We start from the raw sequence: 20,316 nt of genomic DNA, 5'->3' as shown, positions 1-20,316 counted from the left end.
TGATAAAAATCACAATATTTATAAAAAATTACAAAAATAACAAAAATTACAAAAATGAAAAAAAATACAAAAATTATAAAAATTACAAAACAACAAAAATTACAAAAATTATAAAAATGACAAAAATGACAAAACTTACAAAAATTACAAAAATGACAAAAATTTCAAAAATAACAAAACTTACAAAAGTTACAAAAATAACAGAAACACAAAAATTACAAATATTATAAAAAATATCTAAAAATTACGGAAATCACGGAAATTACAAAATTTACAAAAAATTTAAAACTATAAAATTATAATAATTTCAAAAAATACAAAAATTTCAATGAATAGCTTAAATTACAATAATCACAAAAAAAAACTTACTTTAAAAAAATACTAAAATTGCAAGTATATCGCAAATATAAAAATTACAAAAATTTAAAAAAATTCAAAAATTACAAAAAATTTAAAAATGGTAAAAATGACATCAATGACCAAATTGACCAAAATGATCAAATTGACTTTAACGAAATAATACACTTCTGTCATTGATGTCGTAATGTTTTTTTGTAAGTTTTATCAGTTTTGGCTATCAGTTTTGTTGTTAGATTTGGTTTGTTTTGTAAACTTATTTAATCAGGCAGTCAGTTTTGTAACTTTTGTCATATTTTTAATTTTTTCCAATTTGGAAATTTTTTACAATTTTGTTGCATTTGGCAATTTTCTCCTTTTTTAAATTTTTGTCAATTTTCACATTTTTATTTTTATTTGAACAATTCTGTCAGTTTCGTCAGTTTTGACATAGATGTTGAGTTTTTTTTTATTCGTTCAATGTTGATCATGTATGTTAATTGTGTCATTTATTTTAATCTTATTTGTCAAATTTGTAATTTTTTTGAATTATTGTCTGTTTTTCTAATTTTGTCAATTATTGTTGTTTTGTTTATAATTTTCTCAAGTCTGTCAATTTCATCAACACAAAATCAATTTGCAAATCGCAAAAGTGATAAAATTGACAAGTTGAAAAAAGTGATAAAATGGACAAAAATGTCAATAACAACTAAATTAGCTTAGCTTAGCTTGATTGACTACTCACATCCACCTTTCAACATTGAACCCGAAATGCTTTATTTAAATTTCGAGTATTAATATAATATTGACCAATGCCGTTGAACTTTCTCAGTATACTTTATAGAAACTCTTTATTGGTATAACAATGATATTGAAAAAAAGCATTTCGAATCCCATGATCGCAGGCGTGGCTCAGTAGAACGAATTCCACATCGCCAATGGTTGCTACTCCGTGATTGACCGAGGCCACCAATTTTGTTCAAAGGTCAAATGAATGGTGCCTGGGACTGACAGCACATTCACAATGCCCAAAACTGATGCTCTCTCTTTAATCATCAATAACGGCGCCGGCCACGTCCTAGTAGTCAATAGATAGATTGGAAAAGAGAGAAAGGGATGAAAGAAATAATTCGTGCTTTAGGACCGAGGTCACCGCTGCATCCTAGCAAAAAAATTTATTGTGGAGAGTGGGTAAAAGGATGTGATCTGGAGACACTTTTGACCAGTGTGATTTGTGAACTTATTATCTACCATTCCATAATCTATTGACGCAAAATGTTTATTTTTCAGGAATCAATTCCTAATATTTTTGAAAAAAAAAAGATTTTTATATGGTATCATTTCCAGCTCAAAATTCTAAATTTATGATTAATTAAATATGGGTGCGAGTTAAATTTAGTTTATCTTCATAGTTTTAGTTCAGTAATTTTCTATGGTTTGATTAAAATACTCAATTTTTGAATTTCCAGATCATTATTCCAAAACAAAAACCAGAGACCGCGTAGGTTAAGACATGCAGATTTGATGGTATCGACGAAATATCTTTGAATTGAAATGCGTACTAATTTTTAATGCTTTCAATTAGAATTGACGTTAGTAGATAAAGATAAAATAAAATCAAGAGAATATAAAATTGGGAAACAAACAAGTATAATGGATCAAAACTAATTGTGAATAATGATAGGTGATGTTTTGACTCCTGCTTATGACTTATTTAAAAAGCAAGCAAATTTAATTTGATATGATCAATAAGATATCTAAACCTTATAAATCTTTAATTTCTTAAGTACCAAAAAAAAAATCGAATGAAAAACGTGACTGCGAAGAATGTGTGCAAAAAAAGTTATGAAGCAGATGGCAACTCTATCTTATCAACACATGTTTCATCGATAAATTTTTCATCGATTCCAGCTTGTGAGCTTCAGTTTTGATTTTTTTAAAATGGGGAATGGGAAAAGCACGGAGACAATGATCCCCTCTATATAGAAACATGTACAAAAGATTTTACAAAATTAGACCCATAATATTACGATGAACGATATACTTATCTTGCTATTCCTTTCACTTTTCGTAATCATATTCCGGCATAATATCGATGAAAACCCGATTGCAGCGATAGTCGATCGCATACTAGTGCCATCTGATTCTCACACTCAAATGTCTTTATACGAAAACTTTCCTTCCCGTCATAACACTCATTAAGACCCACCACTTCCCTGCCTTCTCGCTTCAACCATATCAACCAAGGCTAAATGAGCTAAATTCCTTTTTCTCCTTATTACACATTCCATTTTTCAACTTTCAACTTTCCGCACGGTGTCGCACAATTTGAAGGAATCAAAATTTGGATAGTAGTTGGCAACTTCACACATTTTTAGAAAGTGGCGCTAACGGTTATCGATATCGAGGACCACAACCTTATAGAAAGCCCTTTCAGCGCCATCTGATGTTATTTTAAAACTTCGAAGTTTTTCTAGCATTTGATATCAGAACGTCATCCGGAAACAAAATCACCAAAAATTGAAACGCAAATTTTTCCGAACGCACTAGATATTTTTCAATAACTTCGCACTTAAAGTAACCACAGACGTTTCATTTATCGATTGCACGTAAAAGATTGAATTAAACTTTACAAAAAAAACTGGTAAATAGACTTCAAAATTTTTTCGAAACGAATCGCGTTCAGCACAAACCAGTGCTGCCAAAAAACTCCAAAAAATGTCAATAACAACTAAATTGGCGAAAAATTCAAAATTTAAAACTTAACGTAATTGAAAAAAAAAATCCAATCGACGAAATTGAAATTATTGAGGAAATTTTTAAATTTGTTACAATTATCCAAACTTATAAATGGACAATAAAAAATAATGCGAAAAACAAATCAATTGGAACTGTTTGCACAAAAGCTTGTGTGCAACAAAATTGCACACTATATCTTGCACAAAACCAATACATCTAATAATTTCTTATCGAAAAATATAAAAAAAATTAAAAGAAGAAAACAAAAGGTGAAATAATTCCCAGCTTCCAAAATTTGTGTTTTTTCTTGTAATCTTTCGGATGGTTCAATTGTATTTCGAAATTAACATAATAAATCTTCTTACTTTATTTATTCCCTCCTTCGGCTTTTTCGGACATTTCGAAGGTAGGGTGACAAAAGAAGAAATTGATATTTGTTCCAGCCTTAGGGCTTTAGGAAAATTATTCATTAAAATCAAACAGTCAATGATGAAAAAAGGTAATAATGAAAAACCAGTATTTTTAGCTTCTTTCGAGTAAAATACCTTAAAATCCCATTCACGTTCATGTTATTGACATATGGAGTTGAGTTAACACTTAAGGTAAGACAAGCGTGAGTAGTATGATTTTGTCTTTGAAAAAACCATTAAGTTGGTCTAGACCCCCCGATGGATTATTTAAAATTTGGGCTCAAATGAAGTAAGTAAGTAAGTAAGTAAGTAAGTAAGTAAGTAAGTAAGTAAGTAAGTAAGTAAGTAAGTAAGTAAGTAAGTGAGTAAGTAAGTAAGTAAGTAAGTAAGTAAGTAAGTAAGTAAGTAAGTAAGTAAGTAAGTAAGTAAGTAAGTAAGTAAGTAAGTAAGTAAGTAAGTAAGTAAGTAAGTAAGTAAGTAAGTAAGTAAGTAAGTAAGTAAGTAAGTAAGTAAGTAAGTAAGTAAGTAAGTAAGTAAGTGAGTAAGTAAGTAAGTAAGAAAGTAAGTAAGTAAGTAAGTAAGTAAGTAAGTAAGTAAGTAAGTAAGTAAGTAAGTAAGTAAGTAAGTAAGTAAGTAAGTAAGTAAGTAAGTAAGTAAGTAAGTAAGTAAGTAAGTAAGTAAGTAATTAAGTAAGTAAGTAAGTAAGTAAGTAAGTAAGTAAGTAAGTAAGTAAGTAAGTAAGTAAGTAAGTAGTAAGTCAGGAATATCCTGAGGCTCTTTTTGGAATAACTCAGCGGCAGCACCAAACTAGTTATACATACAATTATCATTATCGGGGTCGAGGATGATTCAACTAGATTTTGAAGCCTCAAAAGTTCAAATTAGTATTAAATTGTAACAATTTTTTTTAAAGAAAGATGATTTACATTCGCTCTCACAAAACAAAAAATAAAAAACAAATCTGGAAAAAATGTCATAGTAGTATCAACAAACATTATATTACATTTAATGGAGTTTTAGATTAATAATCAATAGAGGATGTAAAAATTAGAAGTGCAAATTACGGTTTGAGAGAAGGAGTAAGCCATGACTTTTGGACATCGCACGCGTTTTTGTTTTCGTCCTTAATTTTTTTTAATCAATTACAATAAAACTAGAAATTTTAAAATTGAACAGTGGAAAATGATAGATTAAGTGACTGGTGGATGTTCCCGGAGTGGTTCGCACTTTGTTCCGGCATGCTGAATCCTGGTTGAGAAAGTTCGGAAGGAATTTGAAAGTCAGTTGCTCCGGACTAGAGGAAAAGTTTTCTAGTCGAAAACTTCCGAGACTTATTTGGTGAGATCAAACCTTTTCCATTATATTAAACGTTATTTTCCTAATACAAATTGTCATTAGATTAGTGTAGCTATTTTCAAATTATGCTGTAGATATTTAAGTAATCCATATAAAGCGTTTGGTAGGGAACTCCACGCTTTATTCCTCCCCTTGCTCCAGAATCTTTTGCAGAATCTCTGCAATGCATGTTTTATGTAACAGAGATAACGTTGAAAAGAAAAATGAAGGACGCAAGTCTTTCCATTTTCCAGGATGCTTACACGTTTTGGCTATGTTGGTAAAAGAAGAAGAAGAAGAAGAAGAAGAATCAAAAGAGGATGTAAAAAAATCCACAGAAATTTTTGCGAAAACTTGTTCAATTTCCGGATGACTGATTGCAATTTCTGAGTATATTGAACTTGTTGTTTCTTTCTGAAGCCGTGCATCAGTACATTTGTCTGAAATATTTCACTTCATTCAGTTTTTTATGATGCTTTATCTGCTAAACATGGTTTGGAAATAATCAACCTTGAAACGATCTATTACTTAAGAGTTGTATATTAAATAGATAGAATTGTAATAAACGATGAATATAAATGAAGTTGCAAGGTCTCCCATTTGAACGAGTGATGTGATGATTCGATCATCTAAGAAACCAAACATCATCTGGTAACGTGAGATGTCATTGAAACCTGACGTTGTTTGGGGCAAAGAACTCGGAACTGTTGCTATTGCTTGAGGAACTTTCGATGGGAAACACTACTGGAAATAAGATGCTCGGTCTATAAGCAAAACAGCAAAACCGATGTATTCTATCGCCAATTCGACGAACAACTTGTTGGTGTCGTTTAGATTGAGCGCTGTTTCAGGGTAAGCGACTATATTCTGAGAAGTCCACGAGCACCCGCTTGGCTGTAAACAAGAATAGTAGACATATGCATTTGAATTTCAATAAACGGAAATTACTTGAGGTGCTAGTTAAAGCAATAGATTATTTTTTTTGTAGCAAATTTAGTTAAAATTTACAATAATTGTGTTAATATCCATTTGTATTCTAATTGATTTACCGAAAGTGCGACTTGTGATTCGATGTGTTTACTCTTCTCATTTATGTGATTCAACAAAATTGAATGCCTCTTAAATCTCATAATTCCTTTGGCCATTGATAATCCAACTGTTATGGCTCGACAGCGAAAAATGGCCAATCATCCGGACGCTAATGTTTGTTGTTCATCATCAGAAGCAACAAGCAGCAGCCTCAACGATTAGAAGTGCATTTAATTCAAGCACGAATCAATTCTGCCGTGCGTTGCCTGGCTATATTGGTAGACAGAGGTAAGCTTATTCGTTTGGAATCGCTAATCGCTTAATCATTTTTGCATCGGGTATCGGGAATCGTGATTGAAATCAATGGATAGGGGATGAGAATAAAAATAAATCTTTAATTTGCATGCTCCATCAACGTCTGTCTCACACCGGTTTCACATTTAGCGAATCTGAATGGAAAACAGCCATTTGTGCCCGGCGATAATTCTGTTCCCCGTAGGACGCGATTAATCCTCTGTTTTGATCGCTTTGATCTTGCTTGTCTATACACCATTGTATTGGTGTGAAATTGAAATCAATTAAAGGAATTGTGCGGATTTTAAATTCGTAATTTCTATTCAGAGGCTGGACAAGGCTTCTGAATAGAAACGACGAATCAATTATTTGCATAAAGGACAAATGTCATGTTTGTTTTATTTTATTCATTTAAATCCCAACGAACCAGAAGTCCCATGATACAGTTTCTTGAGACCTTATAATCAGTCCATTCAATGTGTTGAAGTGCATTCTTGTCAGCCGCAAAGTTTAGTCTTATTGATACATTAAAGTTCAAATCGAAAGCTAAAGATACCGCAGATTCAACAGCTCACCGGCAGGACTTGAACCCGCAATTTCCGCTTCAATACAACGGCACGTTAGCGAAGATATACCAAGACATAAGATTTGATTAGCTCCGAGCATCTTTGTAAAGTTATCTTTTGATTATCTCGAGTTGCACATTATCTACCATTTGCCAGCCAAAAACAAAACTAACGAAAACGGCATCAAACAAAAAGATGTATCCACCTTCAATCGAATTGCCGTACGTAATACCTTTTCCAGCACCTCCATCCACATAAGTTCACCTGCAGGTCACCGTACCAAACGCGTTCACAGATCGACCGCGTTTTGATAGACAGCCGGCACTTCTCGGACATCATCGACGTAAGATCCTGTCAAGGCGCCAACATCGCGTCAGACCACTATCTGGAAATGTGAAGATGCGCTCAAAACTCTCCGTAGTGAACAACACACGAAACCGACGCCCGCTTCGGTTAAATATCGAACGACTGAAGCAATCGAAGGTCACAACAGACTACGCGCAATCACTCGAATCAGCGCTGCCAACAAAGGGCGAGGTAAACGAAGCCCCTCTCGAGGACTGTTGGGATACCATCAAGGCAGCCATCAACAACGTTGCTGAGGACGTCATTGGTCAAGTGGAACGAACACGACGGAACGGCTGGATCGATGAGAAGTACAGAAGGTTCATTGACGAAGAGAACGTCGTGCGGGCAGCACTAGTGCACTAAAGCACCAGTCAAAACGTAGAAAACCACCGACATTAAAAGAGGCAACGAGTCCGAATTTTTCCAGGTTAAAAAGCGCAACATGGAGGATGAGGAGCTATAAATCTGGAGCAGCTGCATCTTCCCCAGGAAGCACGAAAGTTCTATCAGAAGCTCAACGCATCCCGCGAAGGATGGAGGCATCTTGACGGACAATTGTGAGGTGATCAAAAGGTGGAAGCAGTACTTCGACGAACACCTGAACGGCGGACATGCAGGAGACCTAGAAGGTGGGAGAAGGAGCATCGCCGGCGTAGCCAACTACGTAGAGGAGCCACTCCCAACGATGAGTGAAGTTAAGGAAGCCATTCGCCAGCTGAACAGCAACAAGCCGGCTGACGTGGATGACATCGCAGCTGAAGTCATCAAAATGGGCCCGGACAAGTTGGACGATTGCCTACACCGATTGATAGTCCGGACGGTTACAGCGTAGGGGACCGAAATCCGGTGGCAGTAAGGCAACTGCCAGTCCATGAGCGGAAATGAAAGACCAAAGTTTTCGATAAGGAAATTATTAACATGTAAGAACATCGCAGGTCCATAATGCTAAGCAGCTGACAAAAATGATGGTAGCGGTGTGCTACATGACCATGCCCAGAAGGAATGCAGTTTATTGGTGGACCTCAGAAATTTGGCTGAGCTTCGTACTAGCTGTCTAAAAGCCAGGCGACGAGCTCAAAGGACGAGAAACGAAGCCGATAGAGAAACGAGAGGTGCCGTTTACCGAGCAGCCAGGGTAGCACTTTAGCAAGCTGTTAAAACAAGCAAAGAGAGCTGCTACAGAGCGTTATGCCAGAGCGTATATGATAACCTATGGGGCCAAGCCTATAGAGTTGCACTGCACTGGTGAGATTCGGTGGCCCTACGTTCGGTTTTCGGAAAGTGTGATCTACGGTGGACGCCATCCGAATGGTGGAAGAAGCGGACAGGTATTCGTCAGTGCGCCATTGTGACAATCGACGTTAAGAATGCCTTCAACAATGCCAGCTGGGAAGCGATTTCCAAGGCGCTTCACAGGATGCGTGTTCCCAATACCCTCTGCAGGATAATAGGAAACTTCTTCGAAAATCGAGTCCTGACGTACGAAACCAAAACTGGGTTACGATTTACTGTTCTGACAGCGTGTGTTCCACTGGGTTCCATACTCGGACCTGTGCTTTGGAATGCCATGTATAATAAGGTGTTAACGCTGAAACTACCAGCAGTCGTGCAGGTAGTCGGATTTGCTGACGATATCGTGCTCATGATCACCGGCGAAACAATCGAGGAGGTAGAAGACCTTGCAACGGTGTCCGTAGAAAGGGTTGGCATCTGGATGGAGGGAGTTAAGCTTCAGATAGCTCATCATAAAACCGATGTTCTGCTCGTGACCAATGAAAGAATTGTGCCGCATATGGAGATTACTGTTGGAGGGCACACGACATCTTCGAAACAGCAGAAGAAATACCTTGGAGTAATGGTCAACAATCGCTTAAGTTTTGGTGCGCATGTCAAATACTATTGTGAAAGTGCATCAAAAGTCAAAGATTCATTGGCCTGGATTATGCCGAACTGCCATGGTCCAAAGAGTAGCAAGAGACGTCTCCTTGCGCGCGTAGCACTGTCGAAACTACGATACGGGGGAGCGGCCTGGAGCTCCACGATAGAGGTAGAGCGACACAGATCCGAATTACGGAGCACACATCGGCTGATAGCCATGCGAGTTTCATGTGCATACAGGACCACATCTGCAGATGCAGCTTTTGTCATCGCGAGAATGATAAACATCGACATAACCCTGGCGGAGGATATGGATTGTTACAAAGCAAGAGCTGTTAGAGGAGTGCGTAAAATTCAACGAGCAGCGTCAATGCTCAAGTGGCAGGAGCAATGGGACGCATCGAACAACGTTAGACGCATAGGCTAATCTCGCAACTTTCAGACTGGGTGAATCGGAAGCATGGAGAGGTCAACTTCTACCTGACGCAGTTCCTTTCGGGTCATGGGTGCTTTAAGCAGTACCATCATCGGTTTAAGCTTATCAGCTCGCCTTATTTCCCGGAATGCTTAGATACGGAGGAATCAGCAGAACATGCTATCTTTGTCTGTCCCAGGTTCATTTCAAGGCGTCAACAACTTCAAAATTTGAACGCTGATAACATTGTGAGTGAAATGTGTATAGTTGACGAAATCTCGCAAATCATGTGCGATCTGATGAGAATCAAGAAAGATGATGAACGGAGAGACCGAGATAGTCAACCAAATTTGAAAAGCTAATGGATGGTCTTGGGCCTCGTATGACACTACAATTCAAAAGCAACGCGATCTTAGGGCGCGATAACCCTAATCTGGACTCATACGTAAAGTGGGACTTAAAAGGTCTCAAGTACTCAGCTACGATCTTTCCTGCAGTAAAAGGTATCTCCAATTCGGGGTGGTCGAGACGGGATTAACTATAGCTTGGAGCTTCTCTATAGGCCATGCCTTGGTGGTTAGAAATCCTTCGGGAGTGGATGATGTGACGGGCGCCAGTTACTTTGAAAGCGTTACCTAACAAGCACACGTGTCGGAATCTTCCGTACCAGTTTGAAGTTGGCGATAGAGGAAAAGGAGAAGGAGGAAAAAAGGAGAAAGAGGATGAAAGAGATAAATGATAAAGGAGAAAGACCAAAATTGAGAAATAGGAAAAGGAAAAGGGTGAGATGTATAAGTGCATGAGCACAGCCTAGTATCATAGGGTAAAACCAAGGGGCACATCTGGCACATCCAAGGTGGTTTTAGTGGGACGCACCCACTCACGGCAGCAAACACCCGGCTGTTATGGTTTGAAATCAAGTTTCCATCTTGTTAAAAAATCGCCATCATAGGCGGCGTGCAGAACAACGGAGTGTGCAGGCGAAGTATGAACCACGAGCTCGCGCGACTCTACGGTGAACCCAGTATCCAGGAGGTGGTGAAGGCTGAATGGATACGCAGGACATGTAGGGAGAATGCCAGACAACTGTCCTGCAAAACAGGTGATCGCCACGAATCCGGTAGGCATCAGACGAACAGGGGCGCAACAAGCTTAGTTGTAAGACCAAGTGGAGCGTGGTCTGGAGTATGTGGGATGCCCGAGAAGTTGGAGAACGGTTGCCATGGACCGAATGAATTGGAAGAATATTGTTCTTTAGGTTATATCGTGAGACAAAAAAAGTGTTAGTAATTTTCACCTTGGTAAAATTAATTAATTTTAGAACAAACATAGTCATAAAAACTTCATCTATTGGTTTAAACTTAGAACATATTTAAAACATCAGATCTCTGATTGAATCGTCGAATGTGATAAAAACTATATTAGTCATGAAATAGGAAAAAAACATCTGGAGGCTTTATAAGGCTTCTCAAAACTTGCAAAGAAACAAGTTTTTTGTACGAATTGAATTCAAAAATGTTCCTCAGTGTTATTTTTTTAAACGATCACACACATATAGGTTTTTTTCTTTGAACTCATAACTCTTTTAGTAAAACCGCACATCATCTACATCAATGGGTGTTATTGTGTTATGATCAAGAGTGTTCTTTAAGTGACGTGACAGCAAAAAATTAAGCTGTACAAGGTTCGTATGGTTCTCCATTAGGTGGCACTGCCAAAGCAATTTTTTCAACAATAAGCCCTATTTGTCGATTTTCCAGCTTTGTAGATAGATCGTTGACGTACTTAGCCGAAGCCTGTATGCAAAATGGTGTTTTGCTGCTGCCTTTTATCTGGTTGCCGATAGAATAATCGTATCAATTTAGCACAACAAACTTCAAAGAACGGCTCTCCGATCTAGGAGAGCGACAAGATGAAAAAGAATAATGGCAACCAAACCGTGACCGCGAGATTTCCACAACCACCCGCTTTGTTTGGCGATAAATGAAGAAACAAACGAAAAAATAAGCAAATATCTGGCTACGAAACGTTGCCAGTTGCCAAACGTGGTCATTATAAGCTTGGGGTATATACATTTTGTTTCGCGTCGAATGAATGAGATGTTTAGCACTTTCGGTGACGGGAAGTTGACGAATGTTCTAGAACAGCCAACAAAAGGTGTAGTGCGACCGACGAATGGGGTTTACTGGAAATTTGGCATACATTTACAATAAGTGCATGAATGTAAACCTAGCAAAATCTGTCAAAAGCTGTATAAAGCTCATCACCAGATTTGTAGAAAAGTGACCGCCATAACCATATGCCTTCCGTTTTCATTGAATGACCCGCATCAAACAAAATCGTGTTAAATGCCGTCATCTGAAAGCTGAGCAAGAATAAATGTGATTTCATATCACAACAAAAGTCGTTATTGATTTTCTAACGCAAACGTAGACTAAGTTTAGTAATTTGTAGTTTAGTTCGAATTGGTGAGTCTGCACTAGAGTGCTCCAAATGACCCGAAATTTGAAAATGTTATACGCTGCAGGCTTAAATTGATCCTAGGCCTAGTACAAGGTCTCATGCCAAATTTGGACCAGATCAGATCACGGGAAGGAGTCGTTCAACGAGCCTAAAGTTTGTATGGGATTTTGGGACATTTTGTTCGGGAGGAACATGATAATTTGTTACGAATGTGTTACATGGGGGAAGGGGGAGTCTAAAAAGAACAAAAATGGCGTTTCGTAATATTTGAATGGTCCCAGCAGTGTCTCTCTTAATAGTGATGAATATCATCCTTAAAAAGATAACTAGTTTTTGAAGCTTAATAATTATTGTTTCTTAACTTGAATCGAAATGCAGTCTTCCGATGAAATACTTGACATGGTTTAAGCTTTAAGATAAACTGTTTTTAAAAGAAATTGGTCGAAGGGGACCAAAGCTATTTATGAAAATCTGGATTTTCGTGTTCCTCAAGAACAAAATGTCCCAAAATCCCATACAAACTTTAGGCTCGTTGAACGACCCTTTCCCGTGATCCGAACTGGCCCAAATTTGGCATGATACCTTGTACTAGGCCTAGGATCAATTTAAGCCTGCAGCGCATAACTTTTTCAAATGTTGGGTCATTTTGAGCACTCTACTGTCTATATTTCTGTTGTAGTTATCTCACTCATACAGCTTTCATTCGTGGGGTCTTTTTCAGGAACAACTCTCTCACAGAGAAAATTGTTCTGTTGTTGCACTTGTGTTTCTTTTGCGGCATAAAATTTTGTGAAGTGGTTGAATACATGCCTCTCAATATGTTGAGATTCCTGTATTTGTTCTCCTTCGCTGATCCGTTGCTATTTTTCACGCCTTCTTTCTCTCGGGTGAAATGTTGATAAAGGCTCTCCCGTTACATAAGTTTCGTTTATTTTCACAATCATTTCTGTGAATCGCTTTTGGCATGCCAGCAATTCTCCACAAATACAATTGATAGTTTGCAAGAGTTGTGGATTTTGGTAGAATTGCTCATATGCGCTATGTAGCAGACTGTACAGACGTTCTTGTGCCTGATTAAAATACTCAAAACATAGCTTTGACTTCCACCGGAAAAAGGATTTAAATTTTCATTTCGTAAAGAAAATCCACAATTGAATCCACGATGTAAAATCCCTACGTTGGCGAGTCCAAAACTGGCAACTTATTTGTAATTCGTTTATATTCTCGGTTGAAATCAAATATCGTCGGAGGCACCAATAGTTGTATCCACCGAGCACCCCAAGGTGGGAGAGGCAAATAAGCAATGTGAGAGCCTTTTGGATGGTCAAAAAAGCAACAAACATGAGTAGCTGCCGATCTAAGTTCAGGCTGAAGGCATTGGCTTACATAAATACGGTCTAGTATGGATGATGATCTTTGAGTTCTATGTGTTTACTCTGAATCACGTGGGCATAGCTTGACCCATGCCAGGCGTCACAGTTGTAGTTGCTGAACAGCTGTTTGAAGAGATAAGCTTGGATTGGAAGTTGTTGCATCACATGGACGTAGCATACAATTGAAATCGTCTACCAAAACAACATGAGCAGTAGAGTGCCGCAAATAGTATGATATTTCTTATTGTTTATTGCTTATTGTTTAAAAACATCAACGGATCACATGTTGATCCTAATGATTACTAACTAACAAATTAAAATTAATATCAACATAAGACTACACAATACTTCATACACTTAAAATTTTCCTTCGGAATACGTTCCTTGAGACGTCGAAGTCGAAATGTTCGGAAAACCGATTAAAAGTTTTTAGAATGCCGATGAAAGCGCTGTTAGCCCCGTAATTGTTCAGGCGAATCGGAACGTAGAGCTGCAGGTTCTGGTTTCGTAATCCTCGGGGTCGTACGCTGAGAGGTATGGCCTCCAACAGTTCGGGGCAGTCGATTCTAGATGTTAGAAGGTCCGCTACAACTAGAACACGTGTAGCATTTCGGCGTGCTTGAAGCGTATCTAAGCCTATGAGACGGCAGCGGCTTTCATAGCTTGGTAAACGAAACGGATCCTGCCAGTTTAAGTGTCGTAGAGCGTACCGCAAGAAACGCCGCTGGATAGCCTCGATTCTTTCAGCTCCGTTCTGGTAGAAAGGGCACCAAACAGCTGAAGCGTACTCGAGAATAGAACGAACTATGCAACAATAAAGACTTTTCAGGCAGTATACGTCTTTGAAATCTTTGGCCATACGAAACAAGAATCCAAGGCTTCGAGAAGCTTTGTCGACAACATAGTTCGTATGAATCTTGAACTCCAGCCTTCGGTCGAGAATAACGCCCAGATCGTTGATATGGTCCACCCGGATGATGGTTTGGTCTCCGAGGTTGTACTCTGCATGAAGAGGATGCCGCTTACGGGTAAACGATATTACCGAGCATTTACTGCAATTCAAGGGCAAGCAGTTGATATCGCACCAGTAAGCAAAAGCGATGAATTGCTGTTGGAGGAAGTTGATGTCGTCTTGGCCGTTTATAGTGTGAAAAAGTTTCAGGTCATCGGCATAAGCGAGCTTTGTGCCACCGAGGAGCGAGAGTACATCATTAAAATAGATCACGAAAATGATCGGTCCCAAATGACTTCCTTGAGGCACTCTTGAAGAAGCAACGAACTCCTAGAAAAGGATTCACCAGTACGAACGGATAACTTTCGTCCCATTAAGTAACTCCGGAACCAATCCAGTAGGGAACCACAGAAGCCTAAACGTTCGAGCTTTGCGATTGCAATTTCGTGGTTCACCTTATCGAACGCAGCAGAGAGATCTGTGTAAATGGCGTCTGTTTGACTTTTCTTGGCAAAGCTGTCCTGCACGAACGATGTAAAGCTCAGTAGGTTTGTAGTCGTGGATCTTTTAGGCATGAACCCGTGCTGATCGTTGGAGAAGTGATGCTTGCAAAATGAGAAGATGGGATCCAAAACAACTAGTTCAAACAATTTGGCGATCGCGCAAAGAGCGGAGATTCCACGATAGTTGCTCACGTCTCTTTTATCTCCCTTTTTGTGGACAGGAAACATGTGAGCTTCTTTCCACAATGAAGGAAAGATTCCGCCGTCCAGCGATGATTGAAAGATATGCCTGATAGGTGTCAGCAAAGATGGCATAAAACGCTTCAGAAAGGTAGCTGGTATACCGTCCGGGCCCGTAGAAGATGAATTTTTTAGCTTAGCTGTCGCTTTTAGGATGGTTGCATCGTCGACCAGAATACCATTCAAAGATGACCCTAGGGGTGATATATTCAGTACAGCTCTGGCCAGTTGCTCCAAGGAAATTCTCCCAGTTGTGAAAATACTAGAAAATTTCTCGGCAAAAAGTTCACAAATTTCTGGATCAGAATTCGCTGTGTCGCTGTCGAGGAACATGTAGGACGGAAGCCCTGGTTCTTTCCGTTGATTTTTTACGTGCTTCCAAAAAGATTTCGGACTGGTCTTGAAATTTCTTTGTAACCGATTTAGATAATTCAAGTAGCTACGCTTACTGACTTTTTTATAAGCAGAGTTTAGTTTGCGGTATTCTCCCTTAGTGTAAGGGGATTTGTGCTTGTTGTAGTTTCGGAGTGCACGTTTCTTGGCCGTCTTCAGTCGCCGCAGTTCTTTAGTGACCCAGGGAGCCCGTAGATCAGTAGCTACCCTACGTTTCGGAACATGGCGATCAATAACGTAGTTAAGAATGTTCGAAAAAGTCTCAGCAGCTGCATTTGGATCAAAAGGATCGAGCTCAACTTCTCATTCGATGGACTCAAGAACGAGAGATATAGTTTCGAAATCCACGTTCTTGAAATCTTGATAGAAGGATGCCGTTTTCTTCACTGGAGCATATCTCCTTGCAGCAGCGAAAGAGACCACTAAGGCTGGGTGATGTGGAACCGCTTTGACAAGGGGAGCGGGTGCTAAGTCAATCGTCGGAATCCAGAAACCTTCGTTAACGAAACAGAGGTCGAGCATACGTCCGTTTTCATTCTCGATATTATTTATCTGACGTAGAGTCGCTGTACTCAGGGCGTCTAAGTATATGCTAGAAGATGCCGAGAACGAAGAGTGCACAGGATCTGGAAACAGAAAGCCACTTCGAGAGGAGCACCATTTTAGACCGGGCATGTTAAAGTCGCCAAAGAAAAGTATGTCATCCTCAGGAGAGCAAAAGGAGCTGACTTTAGACAGGACTCTGCTAAAACCAGGTCGCCAGAATGATCAGGAGGCACGTACACTACGCATAGATAGAGTTTCCGATTACCGATATCAATGCGATCAATCAATCAATGCGATATAGTTGTGTTGAAAGATCTCTCGCTCTCCAGATTTTTCGATTCTGGTGGTTCGTGATGAGGGTACTGGTGCAGGAATTGTTTTCTGTGCTGGTAGGTGTTGTGTTTCGTTGATTTTTGAAGGTTAAGTTTTGGATGTTGGTAGAAGTTTTGTTGTTGGTTTTTAGTAAATACCTCTACTTTTCAGCACTTCGGAATGATAAAATTCGGTTCCAGCTTCCAGTTTGTCGACCATTATCAAGAGGACACCCAGTCGATGGAAGTTCCCGTTCGGCTGGAGAACCGTGGAGTCCTTTGGGCCGTAACCATGGCATTTGTTAGTTGGTCTGTGTTCAGCTTTTGTACAAGGAGTTTTCTGTTTTGCACACAGGGTATTTCGATATGCACAAAATCCTTGCAGTGCATACAAGTTTGACGCTGACCTTTGAAGCTCAGTGCAGTATTTCGCCCTTCGATAACAACATACGAAGAAATGTTTTCGGTGATAATTACACGTGTGGTACGAATATCGAGTTGATAATGTGTTCGTTCGTTACAGTTTCGGAGAGATCGTACAGCTGAAACTTCAACTGTCCCCACTACTCGAAGTTTGTGGTCTCTGTCATCTGTCTCTGTATTTCGCCCTTCGATAACAACATACGAAGAAATGTTTTCGGTGATAATTACACGTGTGGTACGAATATCGAGTTGATAATGTGTTCGTTCGTTACAGTTTCGAAGAGATCGTACAGCTGAAACTTCAACTGTCCCCACTACTCGAAGTTTGTGGTCTCTGTCATCTACTACAATACTGTGCCTATCATCGTGCTCTTCAACAATGCGTTCAGAAAGCACTAGGTCATTGACCGTAACGTAAACCATTTTTAATAGTCTGTTGGGCTGTATTTGGACCACATTTTCTTTTGTCAATCCAAGTTCAAGCGCGATGAAGTCTTGGATTTTTTCGTAAGTCGGAACTTTTGGCACTTGCGAAAATTCGATGCGAAAAGTGTTTTGGCGGCGTGTTACACACGCGCTATACTTAGACAACACGCATGCAGTTTTAAGACGTGTAAGTTTATAATATTGAGATAGCCCATGTTCGACTTTCGAGAGACACAACCGAGAAACGATCCGTACTGCTTGAAAGTTGAGCGCTAACTGGCATATTTAGATCACAACCAAAATTTCAGTGAATGTTATTTAAGCAATTTTCAATACTCATGCCAAATAAGAGCTGATTTGAGATGTTTTCCGTAAAGTACGTTGAGTTTTTGTGAAAATAATTTTAGCTTTCTTAATTCTGATGATCTGGCATAATATCAGATAGAAAATGAGTACGGCGATGGACAAAAGCGGGAGTGAGAAGATCAAGAAATTGATAGCAATACTAATATTATGAATTCGTCTTGGTATCTACATCTTCGTACCTGAAAATAATCAAATTTTCGAAGGTGATGGAAAGTATTAGAGAAACATGAGGTATCAAAGAAAAAAAGAACATAAGCCAAAAGGTACAACGGGCTCCCCGACGGGACTTGAATTCCCGTCGGTGAGCCCGTTGTATCTTTTTCGAAAAATTCATGATTTTTACGGCTTATGTTCCATGTTTATTTGATACCTCATGTTTTTCTAATACCTTTCTAATACTTTCGAAAAATGGTTAATACTGAGTCCTGATAAAATCTGACTTATCTCGAATACTTCATTGAATTCATGGGTAAGCAAATATGAAATAAAAAGTTGGATCAATCATTGAAATGCACTACCTTCCCAGTACAACCCTTTTCAATTTGGCTGATTCAATAGCATCATCACAACCGGGGATTTTATTTTCATGATAAATGCAGTATTTTCCTACGTTCAAACTTGAATGGTTTAGTCAATCTTCCGACAGTAGCCATAACCGAATCCCACCATTCATCGCTCAAACCGGCACCGAATTCAAAGGGCCATTCCAACAAATTAGCAATGCTCCGCCATCGATCATCGATTGAAATCGAGTCTCTCGACGACGACGGCGGAAAGAAGCGTCACTGGGTCGTCAGACCTAAATATGTACGAACAGAGTTCAGTTGGTCAACTGGAGCTGAACCGTCTATGGTAACCCCAAAAAGCGCTGCCGGATTTTAATTTTGCTTTCTGCTTCCAAATTTAGGTCATAAGACTGCCGCCTCTGGGAGCCATTGACGGATGTCGCTCGAACGCGTGTCTGGGGCGTTATTGTGTCAACTTTCGTGTAACTTTGACCGATGTTTGCCGGCCATTGTTTCTCTTTTGTCGGGTTTGTGGAACGAAGCAGGGTGAGATCGGTGCTGAAGCGACCAGCTCAAGCCGGACAAATCCGATGATGATGATGCATAAATCGTGGAATGAAATAGTTTTGTTTGATTCAACAAAATCACGACATCGTTGTACACTCCACACACAATCGGCTCATGTAACTGATTTGGTCGAGAGACGAGCAACCTAAACACATGACAACTCGACTCGCCTAGCTATTTAAAGTAATAATGATTGAGCAATTAGTGCTCATCCGCTAAAAAATTGCCATAGGTGGAGATTTCAGCGGAAGATTTGCCCGTTCACCAACGGATGTCATTAGTAGTTGTCTCTGATGACACTCGATACATTCCAACAGTTTGTTGTTTACTCGACGAGTACGTATTTTTCAAGGTCACACAGCAAAACATTGCACATAGTGTATGGTGTTTTGACATTTTTTGCTAACTTCAAAGAACTACCTTTGAATTCATTAGCATTGGTACAAGTACCATTGCCATTTCCTCGATTTCAACCATCAATACGTGACAAACTATTTGCAAAACTTCATCACCTCCTTCGCTTCGGCCACTTATAAGAAAGTGAAAGTTCAATCCCATAGTCGGAGAAAATATTACCACCTCCAGTCTAATAAGAACTACCCGTGGCAGTGTAAGACATCTTATACGATTTTGCAGTTGAACTGCAACCCTTATATCTCAAAAGGTATCCTCTATCCAATTGGATGGATTCATTACCTGTTCGTTCACCATCAACACGTACCGATCACGATAATAATTGAAAAATTTCACTTTTGTACACGACTTTTGAACGCAAATCTCTCACCGGACCCGACGTGCCGAATTCGCGACGAATAATCACCGAATAGCGACAATTATTGCAATTACACGCGCGGCGGCAGCCCAAAAAAACAAGTTCCAACTGGAATAGTCACTCGATGCAAACTTCCAACAGCGATGTTTCTCGAAAACAAAACACACCAACTATGACAGATGCAGGCGGAGACGTAAAACCAAAACAAAACGAAAGCATTTTTCCCTCTGTGGCTGTTAACAAATACTCTCGCAAACGCTTCGGTTCAAGCCAAAACGGGCCAACCTTCCATGAAAAAACCGGTATTTCGCAAGGCAACAAAATTGCAGCTACGAGAAAGAAAAGGAACGCATACATCGATGGATTGGGCTGATAAGAGGCGATATCATCAACTAAAACCCGCTCCCAGCTGATCCAAGGTTCATTCCAATTGGATTCGTGGAGTGATCGCGATGGAAGATTTTGTTTGGAAAGAAATGGGTGGTTGACAGCAGAAAGTGGGCGAGCATTGCGCATGCTTTCAGTTGGGTACTGAGCTCACGCACACATTTCCAGTCCATGCTGCTGGCTCCTCGATGAACGTGCCACGTGAAACTGGAGTTCATTCCGGGAAATTTTGCTTAAACGATTTCCAAAATGTCTTAAATTTTTACCATTGGATGGTGGAGCATTGTAACCTTTCAAAGATCGCACATGATATTTTTTTCTCTCGTGAACTTTTGTTTTTTTCTAGTTATTTTCTGAATAAAAAAAGTTGAATAAGTCCTTAGGAAAATGGTTTCCTTACTGTTCGAAACACATGACTGATTTTCACGAACAGAATGCGTTTCCATAGTTTACAGGCGTTTGCTTATCTAGATAACTCTATCCAGTCGTTTTCAGAAGGGACAAAACTGAGGCATCACTTTATTAGAATTTGAATTTAAAGTACTGAAAATGTAGTTATTCAACGCATGTAGTTCGGCAATTTATGAAAAAATTAAAAAATATTTTCCTCGACGTTCAGGGTTTTCTGAAAAAAGATATGTCTAGTTATAAAAGTAAACTTCTGTGATTTTTTTAAGCGATGTTTAAAAGGATTAAAAGGACTAAATGTGTTTGGATCTATGTAGGTACGCTAAAGTA

General features: G+C 39.1%; 1 protein-coding gene across 1 annotated transcript in view; it reads right to left on the bottom strand.

Annotated features, from left to right (window-relative positions):
- Positions 1–19,357, bottom strand: part of LOC129753343 (uncharacterized) — a 783,315-nt gene extending 763,958 nt beyond the window's left edge. The window contains exon 1 of the mRNA XM_055749156.1: positions 19,116–19,357. The gene's annotated coding sequence lies outside the window, so the exon portion shown is untranslated. The remainder of the gene's footprint in view (positions 1–19,115) is intronic.
- Positions 19,358–20,316: the final 959 nt, after the last annotated feature.

This window comes from Uranotaenia lowii, chromosome 3 (assembly GCF_029784155.1).
Source record: "Uranotaenia lowii strain MFRU-FL chromosome 3, ASM2978415v1, whole genome shotgun sequence".
NCBI lineage: Eukaryota > Metazoa > Arthropoda > Insecta > Diptera > Culicidae > Uranotaenia > Uranotaenia lowii.
This window is presented reverse-complemented; position numbering and strand designations above follow the sequence as displayed.